Source organism: Aphelocoma coerulescens, chromosome 2 (assembly GCF_041296385.1).
Source record: "Aphelocoma coerulescens isolate FSJ_1873_10779 chromosome 2, UR_Acoe_1.0, whole genome shotgun sequence".
Taxonomy (NCBI): Eukaryota; Metazoa; Chordata; class Aves; order Passeriformes; family Corvidae; genus Aphelocoma; species Aphelocoma coerulescens.
In genome coordinates, this window is record NC_091015.1 from 15014405 (window position 1) to 15033162 (window position 18758).

The following is an 18758-nucleotide window of genomic DNA, read 5'->3' on the forward strand; positions in this document are numbered from 1 at the left end:
TGAGAGGATGTGGGCCACATACCCCTGGCAAATTGATGGTGAGTTTTTCATCCCCTGAGGGACAACACGCCAGTGGTACCTTTTGAGAGGGGCCTGCTTCCAGGGACGCGTGGTAACAGTCCCTGTTTGGGTGCCACTTTGCTGCGTGGGGCTGCTTGCGATGCTGGATGGTGAGATGCCGTGACCTTCTGAAAGTATCTCCAAGGGAAGCCACTCAGCAGGACCACCACACACTCACACACACGTACACACACACGCATGGATAGCTCCAGAAAATGGGTCAACGACAAAGAGATGGGAAGGGTCTTCATATGGGGTTCCACGGCAGGAGTTTAACGCAGCCACACACGTGAAAGGGTCCAGGGACAAAGACAAAGAACATGGGAGGGTCCAGGTTTCTATATGGGAGTGGAGGGAGCATCAGGGACCAATGATCTGAGGGCACGGGGGCAGTACACAGGCGGGGCTAGGGTAAGGGAACCAATGGGAAAACTCCGAGGGAGTGGTGGTGGGGCAGGGGCCAATGGGAGAACAGGGAATGGAGAACCTTCTAGATCAGGGACATGTAAAGTAACAAGGGGCGGGGAGGCCAATGGGCCAACCAGGGAAGCAGAACTGGGGTGCATTACCATAACAAATCAAAGCATCCTGGGGGAAACCTCTTTTGTCATGCTATCCTGGGGAGGTTTTTTGGCACTAGGGACTGTCCCACCAATGGACACCCTTTGTCCCTTGTACTACGGGCCCACTGGCCTCCAGAAACCACAATCACTGTCCTCATCCTCCTGGCCAGTCTATTGCTGATACAGGCCTGGATGCCACTGGTCTTCAAGCTGGCTCATGATCAGACATCTGCACTCCCTCCAACCCAGTGCTTTCAAGTCCCTTATGCTCATTTCCCAGCACAGTTCCTGTATTTTTGAGCGACTCCTTTTTCTAACCTGCCCCTTGAAATCTCGTATCCCACCGCCTGACAACCATTAGTTTTGGGGGGGTGGCTGGGAGCGCAGCTTCCCCCACGCCAGTGGCTGGTTGGGATGCGGGAAGACCTCACTCAGCACAGCGGTGCCCGGGGCGGCTCCGCGGAGCTCTGTGCCTCTGGAGCAGCGCCGCCGGAGCCCGGGCGCAGAACAAACGCCGGCCTCGCCGCCCCTTTCCCGCCGACAGCCCCCGCCCGGCGGCGGCAGCCCCGCGCCTGCGCCTTCCCGCGGGGGTGACGCCGCCGCCCCGCGCCGTGGAGGCGGGACCCGGGCACAGCGGGCGTTCGTAAGTTCCTTCCCCCCGCGGCGGTGGGGCTGCAGCCGGACTGGGGGCGGGCGGCGCCGGGGCGCGGCTGCCCCGCTCTCTCCCCGCCTGCGGAGCCGGGTGGCGGCTCGGGGCCGGGAAGCAGGAGGCGGTGGGGTAGCGGCTTCCGGCGGGGCGGGCGCCTCCTCCGGCCCTCACTCGGCGAGCTCGGAGCTCCGCGCCTGCGGGGCCCTTCGCTCGCCCCCGTCACGGCAAAGCTGCTCCCGTAGCTTGGCCGAAGCGCCGGGAGGCGTGGAGGGCTCGGCAGCGTCCCCCGCGCCACCGAGGTGTGTGCGAGGCCCGCCCGGAGCCTGGGAGCGGCGGTGCGGGGCCTGCGGCCCTCGGCCGAGGGCGCCGTGTGAGCTCAGAGCCAGCACGGCCACCCGAGCCCCGGCCCCGGGGGTGTCACAGCCGGCCCGGGGTGTATCACCCCTCGAGTGCGGAAACTGCGAGAGGGCGTGACTGCAGTTGCCGGTTCGGATGTTACAATAAAGACCTGCAGAAAGGCCGCGTAGGACAGGTTCCTACAAGTCACGAAGGTTACTTCTACAGCTTCCGCTTTATTTAGTGGTGGCCACAGAGCGTGTCTTCTGTGAGGGGTGGCAGTGGGTGCCTCCAGGTTTCATGGCGCTGGGCCCTGGCAGCATTTGGCTCCTGTGCGGTCCCTGCCAGCGTGAGTCAGAGCTGTGCACCGAGCTCTTGACTCCGAGACCTGAGCGATGTTTCATAACCTTGCTGCTGCTTCCATAAAAGTACAAATACGATGCGCAGTCCTCTCGGGCTCCTTACGGTTTGGAAGGAACTGACAGCCAAAGGGGTTTTGTCCTGTGGCTGCAGAAATGGATGCAGTAAACGGGTGTAGTGTTTGTGTGTAACTTCCTGAGGCCTGTCGGTTTATGAATCCATTAGAACTTTTAATAATGACATAAGGAACATATCCCAGATTCCAAGTTATCAGATGTGTCTGGCATAGATAATATAAAGAGGGAAACATTTTAAAGCAGCATAAGATACTTTTCAAAAGACTGTGCAAATGTCTGCAGTGTGCCAGATTTGGAACAATATGAAAGTTTGGCTTGTTTCAATTTATTTTGCCCAAAAGTAATGCTTTATTAAAAGTTTTACCTAGTTCTATACCTAAATTAAAATTGTAGTGGTATATCTTGTGCTCAGTTCCTTTTTTTTCCAAGTTAACTTGGAAGAAGTTAACTTGTTCCAAGTTAACTTGTTGAAGCTTTTTAATATGTGTTAAAGTCTCAGTCAACATACTGAGAAATTCTGTATAGTTAAGCTAAATATAGTCTTGAATTTTCTTGTACTGATTTATTTGAACCCGTAATATGCCATTTAAAGTGGTCTTTCATGTTATTATTCCTTAATAAAAAGGAAAGAGGAGGATAACATAGGGTAAGCGCACAGCTCCCTTGGATCACAGTAGTTTGTATGCAGGTTTTTTTTTCCCACAGAACTATTCAGCAGCCAAAATTCTGAGCTGTTGTTCTTTTATTTGTTTGTTTCAATAAACTGATAGTAGCTAGTTATTTTTAGTAATAGTTTAAGTTACTCTTTTTCAAAGTTATTTTTATGTGAAGCAAAATACATATAATTCAGGGATGAATGCATGTTTTTTTCTGCTTCAGTAGCTAGAAGAATTGGATTTTTCCCAACTTAGAATTTGTCAAGAGTCAGAAAGGAAAAGGAAGAGAAAAAGCTTATGACAAGTTACATGTTTAAAATATTTTTTGTAATGATCTAGTGATCTTAGTATTTAGTTATAAAAATATTCTTGGGTAATGATAACTGGAGGATCAGAAGAAAACCAGCACTATGCTGTGGTTCAAATATTTTTAGCTTTTGGGCAGGCTGTTAAAGAGATAGATTGTGCAGTAGCTAAAGTTGTAATTGAAATGTTTTTCAAAGCATTTGATGAAGAAAATACTAGTTTCCTATGTTTCCTCATCCCATTTGTGAGTGAGAATATCAGAACTAGCAATGACAGGGAGAGCATATGATGAGATATTTCTGACTTTCTCACAAGAAGCCTTAGAAATTTGTAGTGACTGTCATGTTTTTGATGTACAGGTTCAAGGATTATGTTGTGCTAGGTGGAAGGAGTGTTCTTCATCAGTGACTTGGGCTGTTTCAAGCATTTTTATTGTCACAGGTAAAACATTTATGGAAGTGGTTTAATGTTTTAAATGTCCATATGAAACTGGTGATGGTTTTATGTATTTATTTGCACCTAAGGAGGTAGGTGGTGTCAGGTCAAGGTGAAGTAGCCAAATGTTGAATGTAGAACTTTGATTGGAAGCTGACTGAAAATATTACTGCAGTTGCAATTAAAAAAACTTCGGAGTTTTAAAAGTGCATGGTAAAATCCAAAATGTGTAAACTTTTATCAGTTATATTAGCAATATTTATTCAAATATTTATTATTGTAATCTCTAGTCTAAAGTCCTGTTAATGTATGGCATGCCTCAGAGGAGATGCTGTTGTATTGTAGGTAAACATGTTTTAGTAGAATTCTTGTTTATTTACCACTTCCTAAAATGTTTATCTCTCTATTAAATGCGATTTTCTGTCCTTTGCTAAATATATTTCCTGAGATATTGGAACTTTCTGTTGTGTTTGTTTGTTTGTTTTTTATTTCCTTGAAATAGGAGTTCAGATGGATGAAATGTTTCATTGGCCATAGCAGCAGCAGGATGTATAAGGTGGGTATGTTGAAAAATTACAGTTAATATCCTTGCAGAGTATTCTAGATTTTGATTCTGTGTCTATCCAGACACAAAGTCAGTTTTTGCCTCTGTATTTGAGTTTCTGTTTATTTGTTCATTTAAAATTCTTTAACGTTGTTGAGGGTGTACTCCATTGGGCTTGTACTCCAGTGAAACTAGTTGTTTTCATAATTTCCATAAAAGATATTAGTGGTTCAGCAGCAGGAAAATATGTTTTGATGTTCATCCTTATTTGCAGTCAAGACAGGACATTGGGCTTATTTGCCAAGACTTAATGCTTCACGTTGGCATTTTAATTCACTTACAGAGATCTTACAGAAAACTTGCTTTTACTTAAAAAGATTTTTTAAAAATAAATTTTAAACATGAACATATATTTAAATTTAAAACATGAACATATATTTTTACAGGACTAACATTGGCAAATAAGAGAACAGTGATGCTTGAGTAATAATTGAGCCCTTTCTCATGGAGCATATTTTTATGTTGTTGCTATCAAAGTTGAGTGAATTACATACTTTTTCACAATGTAACCACCATTAAATTGTATGACATAGATTTTTTTTTTTTATTATTTTAATTTAAAAAAAAAATTCGTGGGTTTTTTTAAATTCATTCTTTCTTGTGCTGGTGTAACAAAGATTCTTACTGCCAGCTTAAAATCGCATTTGGAGAATGCTGTTGTCTTTGTATTGTATTTGCTCTATCACTATTGGTCTTGTCTCCTCATGAAACCACAGAACAACTGAGTAGAAACCATCCTATTCAAATTACACAAAGTGTGATATTTGCTAATTAAGTGTGTCTTTGACTTTCTGTATTATAATACTGCACATGCTGGTATTGGTTTGTCCTTAATTGGCTGTTTAAACTGAGTGTCAGTAGGTGTCAAGCATTACTTTTTTAAAGGACTGATTTCATGGGTATTTATAGCATAATCGAATGTTGTAGGAAATGTTAGCATAGTTTGTGCAGCAATATGTTGTAATCTGATAATTGTTCCAGTTAATATCAAGAATATAATCAAAACACCGTAAACCTAACTGTGGTAGAATTGTACTGTGTATTGAACAATGATGTGCAAGGGCATAAGTTAAGGAGAAGCTGTCTTTGGTTTGTCATGTCAGTCTTTACCACTTTAGGAAAGAATAATTTCCTCACCTAAACTGTGAACTGTTCTTTTTCTTTGGTTCTTTCTTGCATCTTTTTGGAGGCCATACAGTACTGAAAGTCTTGCTTGAAGGGAGGCTGGCTAGTGTCCTCATACCAGAAGAGGCTTAGTAGTGAGCTGTCAGTCCACCTTGAATTGTTGCACAAATGGAAAGAATGTAATCAACAGCTCAGTGCATGTTTCAGAATTGTAATGCATTGTGGTGAGTTCATTTGTAGTTAAGCTTTTATTTTTTGCAGAGTGATGAGATTTTTTTTTTCATGGAATCATAAAAAGAATAAAATTATGGAGTATTCAATAATAAACATGCATTTTTTTTGAAGTGTAACTTTTACTTTTAGAGGCTGCTATAGGATGTTAATTTCTGTGTATGCATTGTGTTGTTTCATTCTGTGGCTTAGCCCATTAATTGTTTTTCAGAAAGCCTAGACCCAAGATTGTTGGTTTAGGAAAAGTGTCATGGTTAATGCCAAGAAGAGGTTATGTGGTGAGCTTCAGAGCTGGACTGTCTCAGCCCTGCTGAAGAGCCTCTGTTGGAGCAAGTCACTGGGGAGGCAGGAGTGTTCTTGTGGCTCACTTGGGTATTTGCCAGGAGGACCAGGTGCTAAAGAGATGGAAAAGCAGCTTGGAAAATTTGTTTGATAGGAAAAGGAGTAGTGGGGGAAAGAAACTACTTCTGGCAGACTTACTAGGATCTATGACTGAAATTGGTTTGGGATATTAGGTTAGTTGTAAGTTACAGTTCCAGGGAGAATTTTTGCTGTTCGAGTTTAGGTGGCAGAGCAGTCAGAGCTATGTTTTCATACTCAGTCTTCCTCATGAAGCCCTATGTTACCAGTGGCTGAATGCTGAAATGTCTGTAGGAAGTATTTAATTTTTTATGTGACCCCAAAGCAGAAACCAAATGAAAAAAACCCTCAAAGGTGCATTGTCTTAATTTTTGGTGCTTTATTCAGCTGTTAAGGACAATTGCAAGGGACTGTATCTCTTCTTTAAAGGATTTTTCTCTTGGGCCAGCACTATGAAAATGATGCATGGCGACAAATTACAGTTTAGACTGATGTAATTTCTATTGTACCTGTGCTTCTTTGCCATTTCAGTTTTCCTATATGTATGTTTGTGGTTATTTGGGATGAACTGTAGAAAATAGGGATTTTACGAAAATGTTACTAATTTTTATAGTTTTGAGCACACTTCAGTCTTCTGCTGAATGACATAGAACTTAATTTTGGTGGGTTTTTGGCCTTGACTGGTTGGCCTCCCTACGTGAGACTACAGTAGTCTGCTTACTGGGGGTATGTGTAATCTCAGATTTATATCAGGCTGCCCTTTCAAACAGTGCTACATACACCAAGACATGAGGTTCTGACAGTTCCTGCTCTTCTTCAGCTCAATCAAAATCGAACTGCTGGTGAAGAAATAAGGTAGATCCATGTTTTTAGGAAGCAGGGCAGTAAAGTTGAACTACTTAGCATTGGTCACTGCTAATTATGTGCACTGTCCTAAAGATACAACTATATGACACCCCAAAATACTGTTAGGGAATTAAAAAGGATCAGTATATAGAAACCTGCATAGTCCTGTTGCATATGTAATTGTACTACTCTGTGTGTGATGAATCAAGCACTTAGAACTTACCAGCCTGCCAGTCAAATAATGTGGATGTTCAGTGGGTTGTGTTGCTTTTGTCATCAACAGATTTTGAGGCTTTACTGAAGTGAGAACACAAATCAGTATTGGATCTAGAAAGAAGAAACTGTTCTATATTACAGGACTCAAACGGAGACCACCCAAATGCCTTCAGCTGGTTTTTGTTATTTTCACAAAGAGTTTGTTCTTTTAGCAGAGTGTTTAAGAACAGAGAGTTGGGTCAATCACTCTATTATGTTTTTCCCTAAACAGCATTATTAAGCAAACTTTACAGTATTGTTCATCATTGAGGAAAAAAAGTCTTACAGATTCTCTTGGTTTTTTTAGCTTCCAGAGAAAAATAGAGATAGGCTGTTGTGATTTCAAATCTTCAAATTAAAAATTCCATGCACTGTGTTTTTGGAAACTTTTTTCTAGTTTTGGCTGGATTGTACTTCTTACGGGCCGATATAGTATCTATTATATTTTATGGTATTTAGTAAGTTAATTCAGAGGTGTTATCTATTTCCCATAGTTCTGGTGGAATAAGAAGGATGCAGAATATTCTTGTCCTCCATATAGTGTGAGTTATCTTTTTTATTACAGTCTTAATTTTTCAAAGGACAGGCCTGCTGTATTGTTTTACTGACTTGCTCTTGTGCCAAAGCACATTTGGTGCCCCACTGAAGACCTAAAAGCAAAAAGTCCTGGGCAGTTACCTTTGCTTAGTGTGTGTTTGTGTTCTCCTGTAAACCAGTGATTTTCTTTCTGGGCAGATACCCTGACTGGCAAGAGACAAAGATTTGCAGACTGTAATGGGTGAGATACAAGGAAGAAATTGCGCTGAAGGATGAAAAAGCAAGGACTACCTGGCCCCAAATGATGTCTTGACATGTTAGTAATGCCACATACTCGAAGTAGGGGACTGTGTGTTAAGAATCTTGTTTCTGGGAGCTCTCTTAACTTCTGATACCTGTGTTTGTACTTGCAATCAAAGTAAACAGTGTGATGGAGTATAAAATGGTGTGGTAAAAATCAGTATCTTACTGTCATACAGCATGCCATCACAGTTGTGGTGCCAGATGCCTCTAAAAAAGGATGTAGAGAAGACAGAAATCAGGAAAGAGTCTGAAAGAGGAATCTGGGGGGATGGAAATTTGCTTTTATAAAGAGAAATTGGAACAAAACAGATTGCTTAGCCTTTGAAAGGCAGTGAACACGGAGAGGTATAACACAGGTACACAGAATGATGAATTGTTTGAGAGAAGTAACTCAAAAGCTTTTGTTTTGTTGGTTCATGCTATAAGAGTAAGGGGACATTCTGTGAAACTAGGATGGCAAAGTGAGAAAGGAAACTTGAGAAAGGATATATTTCTTAAACTGGTAAGACTGAGCTCTGCAGTCTAGGGATAATTTTAATTTAGAAAAATTCTAATAGAAATTGGATAAATTAGAGGGCAAGAATATTTCCACAGGCTCAAGTTACCTTTTCTCCTGAAAGAATATAATCTCATCTTTTTGTCACTTGCAAAATTATTTTTTCCATCATGATTATTAATAAAGCTCATCTAAAAACTATGTGTTGATGGTGTGAGTAAACGAATTCAGTCTATCCCTAGTTTGTTAATGGGAGAAATAGTTGCAGCATCTCACTAATTTGTTTGCTCTCTTTCCCTCTATTGGATTATATCTAGGTGAGATACCCACTAGGTAATATGTTTAGTTCCCTTGGTAGGTTCCACTGATTTGCTTTGTTTTCCTTGTAGATGGGTACACTGGAGAAGAGGTTTTGGGGATTAACATCAGGATCCTCATAAAATTGGAAAGAATTTACATAGGCCAGTTGTTTTTGTGATTTGTCACTCGTGAGGCACTGTCCTGTTCAGCTTTGATTTTTCTATTGCCTGGGCTTGTGATTAAGTTGGTGTTCCTGCAGTAATTTAATTCAAGTCAGTATACAAGTTTGTTCTGTACCTAGAGTGATAAAATATTTTGGGAGGATGAAATGAGCTAACGCTGGCCTTCTGTGTCACCCTGCCAACTCCCAGCAAGTATGTAAAAAGTCATAAAAATAGCAGTGGGGGTATCTTAATTAAATGAGCATGCTTGTCGCTCTGCCAGTCTTTTCTCTTGGCATGGTTCAAATCTTAGAAACTGTTTGCTTTCAGTCTCTGTCAAACTCAAATATAAAACTCTATGATAAAAGTATCAGAAGCAGTGTTCAGCTGGAAAAGACTGCAGATTCAGCTTTTGCTCATTCCCACTGAAATGTCCTTTTCTCTCCATTTAACAGAGGCTGCAGTTTTTACTTTTGGTGTCTTTAGCAGCCGATTGAGTTAAATTTGTTGTATTTGGCTCTAGAGCAGCAAAGAGCAGATGTCAGGGAGGTGCCGTGACAGGAATAAAAAATTCAGAAGGCTTGTGGGAATTTGGGGGTGAGAGGGAAGTCTTCTTCCTATTTTTTCCATGCTAGAATCCGTATTATAACATTTAGAGCTGGCATTCAGTTCAAAACTTGCTGTTCTGCAAGGGTTGATGCATTGACGCAGACATTCTTTCCCACAGCTCAAATTGTGGAAACAGAGTTTATTTATAAAATAAAATATGCCTGTGAAATTATAATTGCTACCTTAATTATGGAGAACTTGCTTGAAAGATGGTAACTTAGTGATCCGTGGGACATTTTCCTGGCTTAGGATAGCCCTGATTTATACTGAAACATTTTCTCTGCATGAATCCTAGAAGTGGAATTCCCCTGTCAAGGCAGAAAAACTTCAGTAACTGAGAGGTACTCTGCCAGGGATGATAAGTCTAAAATAATAAGTCAAGTTTTAAACATTATTTAGGGTTGGAACATGTGAAAAGTAAGCTTTGCTATTTGGGATTGTCACTATTTGAAAAATGTGCATTTAAAAGCCACCACTACGTGTTTCCAGTCTTTACATAATCAGGTGGGTTCCAGATGTATGTGGGATCCTGGAGAAGTTTGTTGCTTTGGATTATTTCTTTTCACTTTTGTAAATGAACAGAACTCTCCAAAAGTCAGCTGTGGCTTTTTTTTTCCTTTAAATCTTATCTTATTGCAGGCCATTTCTGAAAACACCTGGTGTAGTTTGTTAGTCAGTAGACTGCTTGTTTGTTTGTCTTTCTTTCTCACATCTTTGTTTTTCATTCATCATCTACTTGCACTACAAGAGTATATATTGCCACAGTATAGTTTATAGAAACATAAATACAATGTAATTTACATCATATTTGCATAAGTTTGATTACAGGTTGCTGTATTTGAAAATTGTGCCAATTCTCTGTTGTTGTATGTGTAGAATGATGTACTTGATAATTTCTGGAGGAATTTGTCTCTTCCTGTGATGAGAAAGTTTTATTTATACAGTGATCTGGAGGGGAGGACAGTAATAAATCTACTTTTCCTTGAGATGGTTCTCATTAGTCTTGTGTCAGTGTTTCAGTAAACCATGTTGACTCCTGCTTTGGATCTTCTATTCTGGTGGTGAAGCTGGACTCTTGTCTAGCTCTGGTAGTAGCTCTTATCATTTGGTGGGGAGATGGGATTTGACATAAAAGGAGTGTATATTATTGTGCATTTGTTAAGAATATAAAGTCTGACTTTGTTTTTCAAAAGCAATTAGTATAGTGGGGTGAGTTGACAAAAGCATTGGATGTGTAAGGTATGTAACGTACGTGCTCTGTTCTCTTCAAAGTCCTGAGTGGAGTGTGCTTTTCAGGTTTGAGAACAAATCTTCCCATGTTTTTTGCTGATAAAAAACGTCAGTGCACTGCTAAAAGAAAACAGGACAAACTAGCTTGCCTGTTGGCTGTAGCATGTTGAGTGTTTTGGTTAGACAGCTAATTTCAGTGACTTGATAGTGATAGGCCTGGAGATAAATTGTGGTCAGAGCTGCTCCAAGAGGAATGAGTGAAGACTTTTTGATTTCCTAAATGATAAAGAAGCTAGATTTGATCAACAGCTGCTGGGAGGGTTATTCAGGCACTGAGTTAGTCTAGTCCACTGCAGGATTTTTCACATCTGACCAGTGTAGGGCATGTTCTGCCTAAGGTGAGCTGGTGAAATTAACAGTTTGGGTGGGTATGATTTGCATATTTTATGTTTGCCCTGAACTTAATTTCTTAGAGGTATTTTTCATTTGGCTGTCAAATTCTTTGTTGTGTCAGAAAGATTTCGTGACCACATCAAAAAAGTTAGAAAAATGGTTAAGTTGTGGATTCTGTATTTAAAGACTGTGTCCTAGATCATTTAAAGGTTTCTTTTACATGATCAGATTTTGCTTCAAAAGAAGCATGAAACTGTAGATGTAGAGTCTGTTTAGGCTAGATCAAGGTTGTACCTGTTTTATTTCTTTTTTCATGATTTCGTGCAAGTGTCAAACCTACATTTATGTACTAGCATGCATTGAAGATAGCTGTGTATTGTGAGGTGTTATTAAGGTATAATTGATCTAATTCACTGTAAAAGTTTTGAAACCTTTTTGAAGGTGTTTTTTGCATCTAAAAATTTTCAAATATTTGGTATAAAATATTGATGTTCATTGGAAAGTGAAATTTCTGTTCAATTTTGAGACAAGAAAACTTGTTCAAGATTAAAACAGACCAAACTCTTACTTTTCTTTTTCAATTTTAAAATTATTCTACACTTACAGAAATGCAGATACCTTTGAAAGATTTAGCTGATCAGCTTTTGAGAAGCAGAAAAATTTCTCAGATTAAGAATAATGCTAACAAAATTGATGGAAACTCCTGAATATAGAACTGGTTTGTTCTATAGATGTTCTACGGATTCCTGTTCCAGGAAGCCGTTCATTCTGGAAAAGCAAGAAAATTAAGAACTATGAAATCTTGATTACAGAAGTTGTGGAATAATGGGTTTTAATTTGACCATCAAAAATGCAAGTCAAGGAAAAAGGGTATTGTCTTGATGGTAATATCTAATAATTTGCAAAGCATCTTCCCACTAGACAAAAAAAAAGTAAAAAATAATTTGTAAAGTGGACTGTACCTATATACTATTGCAACTGTCCTGTCTTATCAGGGAGATAAGACAGGCTGAGTATCCTGGGTCTTACTTACTTAACCCTGAGGGATTTCAGAGACAATAAACTTGGGCATGTTAGCCTTCTTTTGTTTAAGTGGAATTATGTTTTAAAGTGTGTGCTGTTCAATAATGAACACAATTTATTTGAATTGTCTCTTTATAACATTTCAGACATGAAACATTAGAAATACCATTTCTAAAATGTTGGTTAATAATTGCAAAATTAATAGATAAAGATTTTGTAGAGGTTAGTACTGGTTGAGAGAGAATAGCCATGCTTGCCTTTTTGGAGGATATTTACAGAGAACATTTTCAGGTTTTCTTTGGTGGCCTCTCTCCAGCACTTGTCTCTGAATGGTGTAGTTACCTGATAATTCAGTCTTCGGCAATTATCTTCAGAAAGCTGTTCTGTATTGGGAAGGAGAAAATGTTTAATCTGTATAATTGTAGTGAGGAAGGTACTGGGTGGGAATATTAACTCGTGTTAGGTTGACTGATTGTAGATGTCCCCAAAAGAGGAAGTTTTAAATTTCTACTGAAATCTAGTTTATAGATAAATACAAATAACTGTATTTAGAAGCATAGTAATTTAAAAACTATTATCTTTGGAATTCACTTTTTCATTATAAAGTGGTTTCACAGGCCTAGAATATGACATTTTTTACTTTTAAAGTTTATAAAGTTAATTACATTTATTTCTAGAAGTAAGATGAATGCCAGTAACCTCCCAATTAAAAAGCATTACTTGTAGTGGTACACTAGAATTGTGGAATATCTTGAGTTGGAGGGGGCCCACAAGCATCACTGAGTTCAACTCCTACTAGTTTTCAGATATAAATTCTAAAGAGGTTTCACAAAGAGCAGATGTGGTCAGGTGGAAAATGTCAATTTGCAAAGGAATCCTATGCAGTGCCCACTGTTGTGAGCCACAGTGCTGCTTCAGGGTGCAGCAGATGAGGCAGCTACAAGTTCCTGTATGGAAAGGAATGCTCAGTTTCTGATGTGTTGCCTACACTTGGGAGGTACAGGGAACCCTTCCCGGGGCTGTTGCCACCAACTCATTTGCACGGTAATAGCTCTTGTAGGTAGTTCCTGGCTTCTGACAGGCTTCAGCTAGTTCACCTGGCTGAAAATAGGCTGGGGTTTTAAGCACATTGAACTGAAAAAACCATACAGTATCACTGGGACTATTTTTGCTTTACATATACAAGTACTTTGAAAACAGAGTATCTAGCAATAATATTGAAATATTTTTTTCTGACCAATCAACAAACACTGTTACATGCTGTGGATAGATTTGTGTTGCATTTATAGCTGCTGAAAAATTAGTGGCTCATCCACTATTGCAGTTTTTTTGGCTAGCAGATTGTATGAATATTGTACTGCAGAATCTTTAATCTGCTGTGGAGACAGACAAATTTAGGAGAAGTGACTTTAATCTTTGAAGCACGTGTGTTGACTAGGAAAGCTAGTTCAGTTTATTTTTGCAAATCACCAACCTTTAGAAGTGGGATTAAGTTTAGTGCAGGAGAAAATGGAACTTTCCCTTTGTCTCCAGAGTGAGGTCACGGTGCTTGTCTCTCTTTTCAGCCTCCATCTTAGTAAAATAATAGAAAATATAATTGTTTCATGTTTCAGTTTTATCTCCTGAAGAATGGGAGTTACAGTTACTTGTGTAGGCCGTAATGTCAGCAATTACTTTTTGTCTTTGTTACTTCTGTACTACACTGCCTCTGCCCTGTTTGCATGCCTGTGTTTGAAAATCTTATGTGCTACTTTTGTATTTTCTCTTTTTTGCCCCTCGATTTTATTTATTTAGAAATTCCACTGAGCAGGTGAGTAGACTTCAGCCATCCAGGAATTGGTTGTGCATGTGGCTCTAGTGATGCAAAATCCCACCTACCTTAGATGTGAAGGCAGGGAAAAGGAAACAAAACAGAATCCAACAGAAGAGATGAGAAAAGGAAGGCTTTGCAAGTAGAGGAAGGTAGAGGAGAACACCTGAGTGACAAGCTTGGAAGAAAAGAAGCTGAAGTGGTGGTATGGTACACTGGTTTTGGCAATGCAATATGTGATGATGCTGTTCTGATTTGTAATTTTAAGAACAGCTAAAGAAGCATGTTGCTTAAATAAGATAATTCACTGATTCTTTTTTTAATTTTAAAATTATCTTTTTATCTCATTTTTCAGTAGAGCAGATACACGCTAGCACTCATTTTAGGGGAGCTTATTTTTGTTTAATGAGGATATATTCATGCTAATTTTAATAAATTAATAAAAACAGTAGTGCTTGGTTGCTTTATGGCTCATCTCTTGTCTGTCTGGGGTTATGTGCAGCATTATGTCTTGGTAGATTTAAAGGAATGCAATGTTCCTTAGTGAGGAGCTTAAAAAAATCTCTTGTCTAACTAAAATGGGTCCCAGTTCTGTGTGAAGAACAGGCATGTGATGACTTTTCACTTGAAGCCTTTCTAACTAGACTGAACTACAGTCAGATCACTCAAATTCCCCCATGTCCCTAGAGAACAGAAATTGTTTCACATGGAGTACTTCAGCCCGTTCTGCTGAGTTATGGGGTTTATTTCAGAATTTGGGAGATTCATTTTTATGGAATAGGTAACAGAGAGTTAGCATTCTTGCTTGAATAATGCTCTACATATTTTGGACAGAAGTTTTCCATGACTGAATAAAAACAATATGTTTGACCATCTTCTAGAGGGAACACTGTTTGGTCAGCATAAATTTAAAAGAAAAAGTCCAGAAGAGACAACCAACCATTCTTGTGTGGTGTTTTCAACTTTTTCATGTTTCTTCTGGGCTTTAATTATACTGGATATACATGGCATGAAGAAAGACCAGGGGTTTTGTTCTTTTCATGGAGGTGTAGCTTTATCACATCGTTGGGAATTTATAGCCTAGTAATATATAGTGTTTTTTCCATTCCTGCATTATGCAATTGGTTTGTACAGCCTTATAGTCTGGCAGCTGAGAGCTCACTTTTTCATGATTTTTTTTGGCATGAAAGGGTTACTGTTCACATTTCCTGTGTAATTCCTTCTGATCTTGCTGGGCTGTAATTACTTTCTTGATGTTAAACATTCCCAGGCTCCTATAACCTTCTAGCCTGCTTGCACTGGCCAAGTTTGTCCCAGGTGATCATGTGGGCGAACCTCCTGTTTTTTGAGGATAAAAATCTCTCCTTCCTGTGTGAGATAGGCTGCATACTCATTCCTTTGCTGTGCAATCCCAAGAGAAATCTTTTAAAAAATAATAATAAGGTAGCACTTCACTCTTTTAGAGTCAGACTTAGCAGCCAAAATACATGACAAATCAAGTGTGTGGGTTTAGAATTTGCTGAATCTTGGTTGAATGACTACAAGTTCACATTAAAGATTATTTTTTCTTAATACATTTGGAAAATAGCTTATGATATAAAAAAGACAGATTTTGACTATAGCTTCTTACTTTTGACCATATAATTGGCAAATCTTTTTAAGCTTGTTTGAATGTAGAACTACTTAGCTGAGCCTTCAGGATTTTTTTTTCTTTTAAATTCTTTGCAGTAGCTGCATAGCTAAAAAAAAAAAAGGAAAAAAAGCCAGGATCTTACTCAATTCTGTCTTTCCTACATAGTTCAATTATACTGTATTTCTTCTGATTTTCAATTTTGATGTATAAACAGTAAACCCAAAATATTATTTTGTTTTTAAATAGAAGTGACTATACTGCTGAAAGATGTTGACTTCAGAGGTGTGGGAACTGAAGTGTTCTGTTGCAAAGGCACCAAAAGGTTCTCTGTGGTGCTCTTCCGCTTTAATATGGAGGAGACACCTGTAAGAATGTGAGTGAAGTTTGTTTTCCATGACCTTTATGCTGTTTTCTCACAGTGCCAAGAAAGATGAAAGGTTTTGATGGCAGGGTTTTTTTTATGGTGTGAGGAGTTGTAATGGGCTGATACATTGACATGGAGGGTGCTGTTTTGTTTTTTTTGTTACTGACAATGTCAGAGAAAGTAGTTGGAGGTTCTGTGCTCTATTGGTTCAAGAAATAGCCAGAAGTTTGATACTTCAGTTAAGAGCAATCTCATTATCTTATTATGCTATTATAGGTAACTTTTTTTGTCATAATCCTAGTCTTATTGACTTGTGCATTTAATTGGCTGCTTTGTGAAATTCTCAGGCTGCAAATAATTCTATTTTGTTTAGCTGTATTATTGTACTTGCAACACAGATACTCAGAAGGCATCCCGGTACCGGACTGACCGGAGTCTTGTGAATGTGTTGCTGTGAGATCAATGGGATTATATGATTATACCTGTAAGAAAATGGTTTGTAGGTAATAAATCATAGCAGTTTGAGCCATTTTCTTAGTTTAATTCTCATGCATTCTGATGCCTGTGCTTTACTATATAAATAGAAATTAAAACAGTTGGTGTGTGTGTTGTTGACTGTGCTGCTATGCTAGTGAAGGATAGGAAGAATATATTTTAATAAAAATGTCTTTTTTTCTTTTCAGGAAGTCTTGAATTTGATGGCTTAGTTATAATTGGAACGCAGTCAGTATGCTGCCCAGTTCTTAATTGCATACTCTGTCATGTAACTGGGAACATGGCTGTCAGATATGTCTATTTCTTTTGTTGAACCCAGATGTTCTTATGGGGTATTGTTCAAGACAGAGAAATCCAGTCCTGGCATAAAGTATTTATACAGTAGTTATGTGAAAAAACCCATGAAGCGCTAAGTGAGTATAACTGGACAGAAAAAGATGCTGCTTATAATTTCCAATTAGACTGTCATTTTATTGTGGCTTGCATGTCATCTTCAGATACCTGAGATTTGTTAGGAAACTTCATATGAAGAGGGTTTACCTTTGCATAGCCAGTTGGGTTAAACATGTTGCAAGCATGATAGGCTTCCTGTGCAGCATGGTAATACTTTGGTTAAAGCTTTTTTTTTTTTTTTTTCCCAAAACAGCTTACTTTTGACTATATATTATGAAAACACTGATGACTTTAGAGTTAGTTGAGAGACAAACTCTATTGAAGCCTGTTTTCCATCTCATAGGATGTATAGTTCATCTTGCCATTCTCTTGACCTCAGATGAAGACAGAGAATAATTACTCATTTTTTTTGTAATTAAAGGTAACCTATTTTGAATTTACTTTGTAAAATGCTTAGAATGTAACTGAGCAGACTCTCTACTATGAATTTCACCTTTGTGGTGGAAAGTACCCTGAGTGGTAATGAATTTTTTCCTAGGAAAAATCTGTGGTTTCAGAATCTATGCAAATTGCCTCTTGCTTTTTGTATAGAAGTCATGTTACAGGATGTAAGCTGGTTCTGTTGATCCTCTGTGTGTGTGCTTGTTGATCTTCTAGTGATTTAAGTTAAAACTCTTTTGCACTTATATGTCTGTAATGTACTAGAGGCAAGGTGATGAATGTAGCTATGATGCAGGGAAGAGCTGGACCTAACCTTAAGTTTATTTAGTGCAGAGAAAGAAGCTGTTTGGTTTTAACAAGCTGCTGTAGAAATAAGGATTGATTTGAATTAGGTGAGCTTTTAAGCTTTCAGACAATGTAGTCAACTGTATTTTTCTATTCAGAGTTGTACAAGTTCTCTCTTAGGGAGGACATGTAAATTACTGTTGTGACAAAATGCATAAATGTGTCTAGAATTTGTTAGTAATTAATTCATTTTACTTATCTAAGGAAAGATTAAATGCCTCAGTTGGAAACTGGCTATAAAAAGTAACATGTAAGCAAATTTAACACATATCCGGTGTAATAGCACATTTGGTGGAACTTGAAGGCACTTTGTTTTCAAGTGCAGTGGTTTCTCACTTTCAGTGTTCAGAAGCTGTTTCGTCACAGAGCACTTCTTGACTAGATTTTTGAGGGCAGTTTTTATCTCCATGGCTTTCTTGACTTGAACTATATGTAATAGAGTCTTAAATACTGCTAAAATGTTGGTGAATTATATTATTTACCATTGGTGCACAGAAAGAATCCCAGAATATCCTGAGTTGGAACGGACCCACAAGGATCATCAAAGTCCAGCTCCTAGGCCTTCTCAGGGCAACCCCAAGAGTCATACCCTGTGCTTGAGAGCCTTGTCCAAACACTTCTTGAGCTCTGTCAGGCTGGTGCTGTGACCACTTCCCTGGGGAGCCTGTTCCAGTCCCCAGCCACCCTCTGGGTGAAGAATCTTTTCTTAATATCCAACCTAACCCTCACCTGACACAACTTCAGGCCATTCCTTAAGCTCCCGTCACTGGTCACCAGAGAGAAGAGATCAGTGTCTGCCCTTCGTTTTCCCCTCACAAGGAAGCTGTAGACTGCAATGAGGTCTCATCTCAGTCTCCTCCAGACCAAGTGGCCTCAGCTGCTCCTCATTTGGCTTCCCCTCAAGGCCTTTCACTATCTTTGTGGCTCTCCTTTTTACGCTTTCTAACAGCTTTATATCTTATATTGTGGCACCCAAAACAGCACGCAGGCCTCAGGGAGATGCTGCCCCAGTGCAGAGCAGGGTGGGACAATCCCTTCACCTGCCCAGCTGGCGATGCTGTGCCTCATGCACCCCAGGGAGGCCCAGAAGAGTGATCTTGACAAATTAGAGGTCTGGACAATCACCAACTACATGAAGTTCAACAAGGCAAAGTGCCATCTGCACCTGGGATGGGCAATCCTGGATGTAGAGACTGGGGAATGAGAGCCTGGAGAGCTGTGCCACAGAAAGGGACCTGGAGGTCCTGGTCCATGGCAAGTTGAACATGACCCAGCAGTCCCCTGGCAGCCAGGAGGGCCTGGGATGCATCAGGCACAGCATCACCAGCCGGGCAAGGGAGAGGATTGTCCCACTTTGCTCTG

The 18758-nt window shown here is 39.6% G+C and overlaps 1 protein-coding gene across 6 annotated transcripts in view; it reads left to right on the forward strand.

Annotated features, from left to right (window-relative positions):
• Nucleotides 1–927: 927 nt before the first annotated feature.
• The window catches only part of ZNF438 (zinc finger protein 438), a 53713-nt gene continuing 35882 nt past the window's right edge, over nucleotides 928–18758 (forward strand). For 4 of the 6 annotated variants that reach the window (XM_069006532.1, XM_069006537.1, XM_069006536.1 and 1 more), the window contains exons 1-3: nucleotides 1289–1823; nucleotides 3367–3448; nucleotides 3945–3998. The gene's annotated coding sequence lies outside the window, so the exon portion shown is untranslated. Of the gene's footprint in view, nucleotides 1267–1288; nucleotides 1824–3366; nucleotides 3449–3944; nucleotides 3999–18758 lie in introns of those variants that run through there. The other 2 variants (XM_069006535.1, XM_069006533.1) reach the window with 2 other exon arrangements.